Source organism: Alnus glutinosa, chromosome 12, assembly GCF_958979055.1.
Source record: "Alnus glutinosa chromosome 12, dhAlnGlut1.1, whole genome shotgun sequence".
NCBI lineage: Eukaryota > Viridiplantae > Streptophyta > Magnoliopsida > Fagales > Betulaceae > Alnus > Alnus glutinosa.
The window spans coordinates 13,926,185-13,937,376 of record NC_084897.1 but is presented as its reverse complement, the minus strand read 5'-3'; positions in this window follow the sequence as shown (position 1 = coordinate 13,937,376).

Sequence of the window (11,192 nt, the reverse complement as noted above, 5' to 3'; positions counted from 1 at the left end):
AGATTTAAATTATGCAAATTGTTTGAGAACATGTCATGTTGAAACTGTGTAGATTTTATAAAGAAACTAAGTTTTGAATGATTTCAAAGTGTTGGATAAAATGTTGGATTTGTTTAGTTTTAAAAGGACGTGATTTAACAACTGCATGATTTCAGCGTGACACAGTAGTGAAATATATACTGGTCAAGCACAGAACATAGAGCATGTAGTATAGAGCATACATACCCCACCAGTAACAGTATCAGCAACGGTAACAGTATCAGCAGGGCAACAGTATCAGCAGCATATCAGTATCAGCAGCAGAACAGTATCAGCAGCACAATGAGACATAATGAGCCATGGTTATGCATGTCATGTATAGCATTGTTTTGTGAGAAATGTTTTTATGCTATGAGTAGTTTTACTAGACGTATTGGTATGCATAAGAGTCTTCATGAAAAAGATCTTATGTATATTTCTATCGGATAGTCATGTGTTAAGATCATACATTGAACTTGAAAGTACATGGATACATGATTGCCCGGGTGCGAGTAATGGCATGTCTATGTGTAGAAAGGTTGACTGTTCTTGTTCTTCAGGAAAGACTTGTTAGCATGATTGAGTTTAACTCTAGTGCTCTCATGATCTACTGGCGTCAAGGCACGAAGCTAAAATACGATTAGAGATGGTGTTGCGAGTGTTTTGTTGACAGATGTTATCCTAGTACGGAAGAGTAAGATGCCATGTTCCTTGCTTATGACCTATGTGTATGCGTGATATCTGTGATGAAGTGATCGTATGCACATATGTCTGAGCGACCGATGAAAAGTATTATTATAAAGGGGTCTATATGTAGAAACTTCCAAGGAAGGATGACTGGAACTTCTACATATGTTCACAGTTATATAGTATGTTTTAAATGATTTCTAAATAGTCGGTGTTTGCTGCATTAGCTATTGGTAAATTGTGGCTAATATAGTGCTCGCACGACTAAAAATAAAATAGAGGTTGGTTCTTTGTGAAAACTCAGTTAGTCTTATACCACTAAGGTCTTAGTGTGTTTCATGCTAAGGCGGTGAACTCATTCTTTCACCTATGCGGATGTGGATACCAACACAACCGTGTAGATGATGTTTCTTTGGCTGCAGGTACTTTGGTATAGTTGAGGGGTTGGTAGCAGTGTACTTGGGATATTATGACTGAAGCTCGCCACAACAGTTGTAATTGTCGGACCACGGGTTGTCCACTATTTTATAGGTTGGGTACGGCTTGTGACGTTTGTGTCACTTATTCTTTGTTAAGCCATTATTATTATGTAAATCTTGTGTTAATAAGACTCAAACAGATAGATGTTAAATGGCTCAATGTTGTAATTAATTTGTGATAGATGTATAAGTTGTAATTTCCGCTATTTAGATTTATGTTTTCCGCTGCATAGATAGATATATGTTATACTCTGATTATCAGGTACATGTTATGGGGTATGTGCCATATGTTGGCTGAGCGACACGTAGTCGTGCCACTGCGATGACTCGTTTTTACGTTTTGTATAAAAAAAAAAAAAAAAAAGGGTTGTCATAGCGTCAGAAAATTCGGTTCCCTGCCAGCCGTCCAGACGACGTGTCATACTGTCCGGATGCCTAGTTGTCCAAAGCTCCAACCGTCCGGACGACGTGTCATATTGTTTGGACGCCCATCAGACTCAAGCATTATTCGTCCGGACGATGTGGATTTCCATCCAGACCTTCCTCTGTGTCGAGAAGATTCGAACTGCTCTAGCTTGCATCCGTTCGGACGATTCAGCAGCCCGTTTGGACGACTCTCAGTGTTCGATCAAGCCTTAGGATTTCTTTCCAAAACACAGATTTGGGAAGATTGCTGCAACCGTCCAAACGATGTGGATTCCCGTCTGGACGCGCTCATCCATAAGGCAAGTATCGTAATTCAAATCTAAACGTCTGGACGCCAGTCATCATGGTTCGAACGAGTGAGCATCAGATATGAAAATTGCGTGCATCAGATCAACCGTCCGGACGACCATCCTCCTGGTCCGGACGCGCGAAGCCTCTATATGAAAATTACTTGCAATGGACGTGCGACCGTCCGAACGACAGGGCACCACCGTTCGGACGCGGCTCATTTCAGGAAAGAATTTTAGAAAAATTCTCAGACAATTGATCCCACAGTTGTCCATCCGGACGGCCCATGACTACCGTCCATACGTCACCCAGTTTTTATCAAGCCAGACGCTCATTTGAACCGTCAGCCTTTAAATAGAGGTCCATAGGCTTGAGAACAGTAAGAATTCGATATTGAATTCCATTAGTGCTTAGAGAGCTATCTTGTGAGATTATTGAGCTGAGTTGATCTCTCTAAAGCCGTTGCTGTGTGTATTGTTGCTGCACTTAAACTGAAGTCTATCATAGGGGTTGGCCCTAAGGTAAAGGATTCCATTGAAGACCCCTTCAGGTAGGAGACTTGGTTGGGAGGCGTTCGTGTTGGGTTACACATTAGAAAGCAAGGTACGACCACTGCATCAGGGGTATGTGAGTGTTACTACTTTGTATCTAGTCTTGTCTTCTAAATAGTGGATATCCTGGGTTTGGCTGCCCCAGAGTGGTTTTTCTCATATTGAATTTTCCACTTCGTTAACAAAAATTCTTGTGTTATTTAATTTCTGCACCGTTATTATTTTGTTAACACTTTGTGCACACACACACACACACACACTTAAAAGTCAATTTTTCAATTGGTATCAGAGCTTGGTACACTCTGTTAAGATTTATTTCTTGAGTGTTATTTTCTTTGACTTCTATCTAAAAATGTCTCAAACTCTTAATATTGTTCCTGCCTTTGATGGTACGAACTATGGCTATTGGAAGGCTCGTATGCATTTCTTTTTAAAATTTATTGACTGTTGGAGTATTGTTGAAATTGGATGGACTAAACCAGTCGATGCAGCACTCAAACTAGTCCCACAGAAAAACTCACGCCTTTCAAATGATAAAGCCCTCCATGCTCTATGTCAACCACTTTCACCGTCTGAATTTACAAAAATTTCAAATTGTGAATCTGCTCAAGAAGCGTGGCAAATCTTGGAGACAACATATGAAGGCACCAAACTTGTGAAATCTACCAAACTTCAAATGTTGATTTCCAGATTTGAAGAAATTAAGATGTTAGAAGAAGAGACATTTGGAGAGTTTTACTCCAAAATGAGTGACCTAAGAAACTCCATGGTGAGTCTTGGGAAGCTTGTCTCGGATGTAAAACTCATCTCAAAAATTCTAAGATCTTTACCTGAGCGTTTTAGGATCAAGGTGACCACAATTGAAGAAAACAAAGATCTAGAAGAAATGAAGATTGAAGAGTTGGTGGGATCTCTTCAAACTTATGAGCTGTCTCTGTCCCCGGTCAAGAAGCTGAAGACCATTTCCCTAAAAGCATCCAAGAAAAAGGTAGAAGCCTCATCTGAAGATGACTCTGAGGAGGAAGAAAAAGTTGTGGCTATGCTGGCCAAAAATTTCAGAAGACTTATGAGAGATGACCGATTCAAGAAGAAGTTTTCTGAAAAAAAAAATGAAGAAAACTCCCAGAGAAGCTGAACCTGAGGAAGAAGAAAAGAAGGATCCCAGAGGTCCAAGATGTTTTGAATGCTCATGATTTGGGCATATACGAGCTGATTGTGGGAACCTCAAGAAGGGCAAGGGGAAGGCTTACAATGTGACTCTTAGTGATGAGTCAGAAGAAGAAGCTCCTGAGTCTGAAAAATTTCTAGCCTTTGTAGTTCCTTTTGTTGAAGAAGATGATTCTTATTACTCGGAGCATAGTGATAATGGGGAAGAACTCATGGAGGAGTACAAAACTCTTTATGTAGAGTATGAAAAGCTGAGGGAAGGACGTAAGTAGCATCTTCATGATCTAAACAGTTTACAGACTGAGAAGAGTTCATTGCTGCTCAAAATACAAGAGTTCGAGGAAAAGCTACTAGAGACGCAGCTCCAATTAGAAAGAGTCATTGATGAAAAACTGACTCGCATGTTGTCCATTCAGAAGAGCCCAACCGACAAGACTGGTCTCGGGTATGTAGCTCCTCCCACTAACACTCCCTCTACTTCCAAGACTGTATTTATCAAACCTGCAGTCCCAGAGCCTCCCCCCATTGCTGAAGATAAAGGGAAGGACAAGATTAATGATGATGTTCCAGGCACTTAGAAGCCTCTTTCCATCAGAAGATCTCCTATATGCCATCACTGCGGTCTAAGTGGGCATGTCCGACACCAGTGCTCCCTCTTTAAAGCATAAAAGGCGAAGGACAAGAAAGAAGTGCCCAGACAAGCTAATCATGGCACTAGACCTTTGACCCAACATTAGACTCCATGGTATTAGGCACCTTACAAGGCTCCATGGAGGCAAGCACCAAGGCATCAAGCTCCTCAATATCAAGGCCCTTGGTCTTATGCACCTTGGCGCCAAGCATCTCAGCATCGATTTGTACCTGCCAATCACAGTGGCAAATCCAAGATCAAATCCAAGCACTCTAAAAGGTCGCAGAAGGTGGAAGATGATCAATACTACAGTGAGCCACCTATTTGGATGCAAACCATGATGGAGTGGATGGGTCAGCAGATGAAGTCCTGCCATCAACCACCCACTAGAAGGCAGGCTTGGGTCAAGAAGAAGAATAACATTCACCCCATGAAGGAGAATGGACGCACCTAGTAGGAGAAGGTGTTCATGCCTAGGATATGGTTTCTAATCCTAAGGCATCAGGTTTGATTGCTTGACTTTTACTTGGTATATTTTGTATGCAATCTAGGAACTAGTTTTGTTTTACCCCCTATTTCTCTTGAGAGAGCATTGCAGGTATTTATTAGGGAAGACAGAAAAAGCAGGTCGAGCGAGTGTTTTTCTGTATTGGCATCATCGAGCTTACACAGGTTTGATAATTCCTTGCATATGATGTCATTTCCATATAGCATTTTTTTTTTTTAAAAAAAAAAGGGGGAGAAATTGCAGGAAACTTCCCTTTCTTGGCAGATCAGATATTGCATGTGTTTTCACCTGATATCTCAATTCATTATGCATTAATCTACTTTGCTTAGATATGATTGAGAGTTTATGACTATATCTGCCAAGTGATTTTCCTGTATATGCAATAGTTAGATAGCTTCTTTCCTCATGCGATGAAAATGTATACTATCCAAGACTCCCATAAATGTACATCCTTCTTTCTTTGACTTTTTGTTTCTAGAAATTCTAGATAAGAGAAGAGGTTTGTGAAAAGATGACCAAATTGACCAAATGCTAGTTGAACCTAGAACCTAAAAATTCTGGCATTTTCGCTAAGTTGCAGCATCAAAAGAATCGAGCAGTTACTCTTATGAATTCTGCGCTGTATCTGTATATTTTCTGCTTCTGTGCTAAAATATGCCTTGTCCTTCATGGTGCAAGTAAAATATTTACCTTGTCCCTCATGGTACAAGTAAAACAATTTAATGCTGCATCTTATGGGGAGTGTATTAGATGAGGGTGGCTAGGCCCTAGTAAGTTATAAGGTTTAACTTTTGACTAATCTTTCACTGATTCTCTCTCTTGTTTAGAAAATCTGGTTGCTCATTTTCATATCAATGAAAGTCATACCTTATGGGAAAAGTCTTCACACACACACATTGTATGAGTTGAGTTGTCTATTTAAATTTTCTGTCTACAGGAAAATCTTTGTGCTGATTGAAATCTGAACTCTCTCTTGTATCTCTGCTTAGTTTTGAGAAGCTATTTGATTGTGTTATCAGTTGATTATACATGTGTGTTCTGCAACTGACTTTAGGAAAATTAATTTCTGCAAATTTTTCCTTAGTTTTCTGCATTTTCAGTGTGAAGTGTTCGGACGACCTCTCTTTTCGTCCGGACGGGTGTAGCTCAGACGGCCGGACAGTACTCCTATACACCTGGAGGTGCGCGGCTCCGATGGCCGGACGGTAGGGTTAGACGTTCGGACGCGCGTGACCTGTCTGCATGTTTCTGAGGCAGTGCGCATCCGGACGATGTTAATGAGCCGTCCGAACAAGGACACCACAACCTCTATAAAAACAGGCTGCTGCATTTCAAGAGCTACCCCATACAAAATCTCTCTTTTGGCTTCTAGTGAGTGATTTCTCACGAGTTTTTGCATCATCTCGCCCTTTCTTGTCTTTTTTTGCATTAATCTCTCATTCCACGTATTTTTCTAGCCAATTTCTTTTCAGTTTATTTTAAACTGTTAGAATTTTGATTATTTTGGGAATGTTGTTGAGATTATGACATGCATAGTTGTGATATCTACTGTGTTGGGATTCTTTGGTTTGGTATTTTTGTGGGCTGTACGTTCTGCCTATTTTAAAAAAAAAAGTCCCTTTTACTGCTGTTTTACTGCCGGATTTTCTATGTGCATTAATAAGATTATTCATTTTTAGATTATTTTTGGCAAATCTTGTTTGCAGGCAGTCCACAGCGCAGGGTACGTCAGAGGACAGACGGAGATAGAGCAGCCCTTAAAGCTAAGATCATGGACCGCCTAGTCATTGCCGAGAGGAATATGGTCCGTTCTGACATTATGGTGGCTCCTCTGGATAGTATCCATGACACTATCCAGAATTATCATTGGGGATATCTGCACACCTGTGCCTGTGTTGTATACCCCAGGCTGGTCCGACTGTTTTATGCCAACCTCGAAGTGGTTCAGGATGATGACCACGGGTTGGTGCTTCAGTTTACTGTTGGAGGGCATATTATCACTATTGATCCCTAGATCATCAGTCAATTCATAGGAGTTCCTGTTCTCTAGATGTTTGTGAGCCCTTACAATGAGGTGATACTTCCTCCATCTATGGATGATCTCCGAGAGTTTTTCACGCAGTTCCACAGGGAGAGGAGCACGCCACCACCATCAGGATCGGTGCCTTATTCGCCCCTCACCTCATGCTGGCCAAGATTGTTCAGCACAACCTATGGCTTGTTGTTAGACACAGTGACCTGATTCTGAAGAGGGCCCAGTTCGTCTATGTTATCCATCTTCGCTTGCATTTTTCCTATGCAAGCATATTTTGGGCATTATTCTGGAGGCCTATGATGAGAGCAATACATGTCTTCCATTCAGTTGCTTGCTCACACAGATTACACTACAGCTAGAGGCATTTGTATTGTTGGTGAGCCAAAGATGAAGATCCAGGATCGGCTCAGCAAGCAGACGCAGATGAAGTCAAATGCTCAGCTGCGGAAAGATGATCCGGATGACGATGATGTGCACCCGCCTCCTCTTATTCCTGTAGGCATACCGAGTGTGGCTTCCTCTTCTCACACTGTGCCACCATCCCAGCCGGAAGTCAGCTATTCTCATATCATGGAGGCATTGGCCGCTATTCAGGGGGGCATAAGCTCCATGCAGCTCTCGATGACATCCATGCAGCAGTCCATCTCTACCATGCAGCATGAGGTTCACTCCATTAACCTCCGGGTAGAGCAGAATCAACTAGACCTTCAGGAGTGCCTCAAGTTCCATCATCCTTCCAGCAGTGACGATGAGGATGATGCGCCGATGGCCGAGGCCACTTGAGCTTTCTTTTGTTTTCTTATTGCTTTACTTATTTGAGACATTTGTTTTATATTTTGATACTCTTGTTAAACTCCTGGATAATATTATTTTGTTTACCCTAGTCCTTCTGAGACCTATAGGGGAGTAATTTTTGGTGTGCTTGGTTTTTATTACTCTGTTTTACCCTTTGTCCCTTTGTGACAAAAAGGTGGAGTAACTTATATTTTTTGACCGGGATTGTATTTTTAACCGGTCAAGTGATTTTTGTCCTAGAATGGCCAAATGAGGAGTTTGTTAGTTTGAAATTGGCCACATTCTTTTGGACAAAATCACTTCTTTGTAAAGATGCTTTTTAACAGGGATTCTGCTATTCAGAAGTGTTTCCAGAAGATTCTGCACAGTTTGCAAGTCAGAAAATTCGGTTCCATGTCAGCCGTCCTGACGACGTGACATACCGTTCGGACGCCCGGCTGTCCAAAACTCCAGCTGTCCGGACGACGTGTCATACCGTCCAGACGCCCATCAGACTAAAGCATCATCCATCCGAACGACGTGGATTCCCGTCCGGACCTTCCTCTGTGTTGAGAAGCTTCGAACTGCTCCAGCTTGCATCCGTTCGGACGATTCAGCAGCCCGTCTGGACGACACTCAGTGTTCGATCAAGCCTCAGGATTTCTTTTCAAAACACAGATTTGGGAAGATTACTGCAACCGTCCAGACAATGTGGATTCCTGTCCGGATGCGCTCATCTATAATGCAAGTATCACAATTCAAATCCAGACATCTGGACGCCAGTCATCATGCTCCGGACGCGCGAGCATCAGATATGGAAATTGTGTGCATCAGATCAGCCGTTCGGACGACCATCCTCCTGGTCCAGATGCTCGAAGCCTCTATATGGAAATTATTTGCAGCGGACGTACGACCGTCTGGACGATAGGGCACCACTGTCCGGACGTGGCTAATTTCAGGAAAGAATTTCAGCAAAATTCTCAGACAATTGATCGCACAGTTGTCCGTCCGGACGACCCATGACTATTGTCCGTACGGCGCCCCGTTTTCATCAACCCAGACGCTCATTTGAACCATCAGCCTTTAAATAGAGGTTCCTAGGCTTAAGAACAACAATAATTCGGTATTGAATTCCATTAGTGCTTAGAGAGCTATCTTGTGAGATTATTGAGCTGAGTTGATCTCTTTGAAGCCGTTGCTGTGTGTGCTGTTGCTGCGCTTAAACTGAAGTCTATCTTAGGGGTTGGCCCTAAGGTAAAGGATTCCATTGAAGACCCCATCAGGTAGGAGACATGGTTGGGAGACGTTCGTGTTGGGTTACACGTTAGAGAGCAAGATACAACCACTGCATCAGGGGTATATGAGTGTTACTACTTTATATCTAGTCTTGTCTTCTGAATAATGGATATCCTGGGTTTGGCTGCCCCGAAGTGGTTTTTCTCATATTGAGTTTTCCACTTCGTTAACAAAAATTCTTGTGTTATTTAATTTCTGGATCGTTATTATTTTGTTAACACTTAGTGCACATACACACTTAGAAGTCAATTTTTCAAACACTTATCATCTCCCAATGGTTGGTCACCAAGGGATCTTATTCCCTTGTGACCATAACTTCTATTTCTATTAGGAGTTGTAATCCTAGTTCTGAAAGGATCCAAGATTGTTTTTTTCCTATCTTTCTAAGTAAACATAAGTCTATAAATAAAGGACCATAGTGAAGCATAAATTACGCAATAAGTTTTGATAAACTAAAAGACTCAAGTTTCATAAAGAGTTTTATGAAAGGCAAAATTGGGTGCAAAAGAGTTGTGAAAAATAATCAAGAGAGAATATTTGTTTTTCTCAAGTTTATACTTCTAGCTTTTCTCTAGAATTGAGAATAGTTTTGTGAGTCCACACTCACAGTCCTATTCAGTCACCAAAGAGAAGATTTGAAGGTTGAATCAAGAACATATTCTTTTATCATTCAACATGCAAGAAGAATTTCAAGTAGAGTTATATAGCCCTAAATGTCTAGGAGAGGTCGAATATGACTGTAAGTATCATTAACTTGTGTATTTATTTTTAATCTAGCCTTATTTATCTTGAATCCAAAATTTTTTCCTGGGATCTCTTTCCACTACCTATACTCTTATATGCATGATTGATGATCCCAACAAGTTTTACTGGGTCGTATGGCTCCTACAAACAAACTCCAAGAGACTCATCAACCTCGAAATTTGAGAAAAGACCTCACATTAGGCCCTGATCTAGACGAAAGTACCCTTAAACCTAAACAAGAATCAAAATGTTTATTATGCCTGGCCGTTGATCCTTCTAGTATCATGTCGAATGTGTTGGGACTAGTATCAAAAACTCCAATTGGTTGGATGATGCTTTACTATAATTGTATAATATTGAACATTGGGCATAGACAATAATGTTTTACATATACATATATGTTTGAATATTTTTATATTATATACATGTAAGGTCCCTAAGTTATATTCTATTTGACTATGGTGTGAGTAATGAAATTATCACACAGAAGATCATAGTCATAGGCTCTTGTAACTTATAAAAGATTGTTCATAATCGTAAATGAAACTGAAAAGTCCGTCTAGACTATAACATGTCAACCTCAATGATCTGTCTTGATTAGGAGAAGTATGTGAGCTTCGAGTTGATATGGTGGTATAAGGGCAAGGTACTACCATGCACCAAACAGACCATGTGAGTCATCATTTTCTTAACACTATAATAAATAATGATGAATGTGCACGATGACTTATAACAATTACTCTAAATCCTGAGAAAATCATGCATTCAGATGTAAAGTGTAAGTTACTTTGATGTATCTACGAGTAAGATCATTCCATGGTCAATATCTCTAGGCATTGGGTGATTGTATGTAGCATTGTGGGAACACCCTTTTGAAGAAGGAATCCAAATCCTTTGTCAGGAACAAAGTGATAAGGAATATTCTTCTTGATGTAAATTTAATGGGAATGATTATTTTAAAGGTCGGGCCTGAGTGTTTCCGAAGGATTTACTGAAACTTATATGTACAAGGTGAGATGGAATCTCAGAGGGTATAAAAGGATACTTATGTAATTCAATCAAGTTATCAAGGAAAAGATATAGTAAACAAAATAACAGTGTATGAAATTTGGTTCAACTATGGAATGATTCCAAGGAGGGGTAATATGTAGTAAATAAGTAAGCCACAAAGATTAATAAAAAATACATATTAGAGTGCAGTCACATTTGTTTAGTGAAATTAATTGTGATTAATAGTGTCGTGTGACAAGTGTCACATGCCTACTAAAGCTAATTGCATTTTTCCATTTAGGTCTATTTGATTTTATGTAAATTGACTATTTGTTTTGGGTTTTAGTTATGTATTTATTTATTTTGTATGTTTTATTTTATAAAACATGAGCCAATGAATTTAATTTCTAAAAACATAAAGTAGAGTTAACAGAAAATTGGGCCAATAGGATAAAACCTAAGCCTAAGCCTTGGCTTTTTGGATAAGGGCTCTAGGTGGCACATGGGGGTGGTTTGGCCACCCCCAAGGGGCAAACTGAAATTTTTTATTTTATTTTTTTCTTTTGACCTTTTGAGGGTAGCAAAACCACCCCATGAT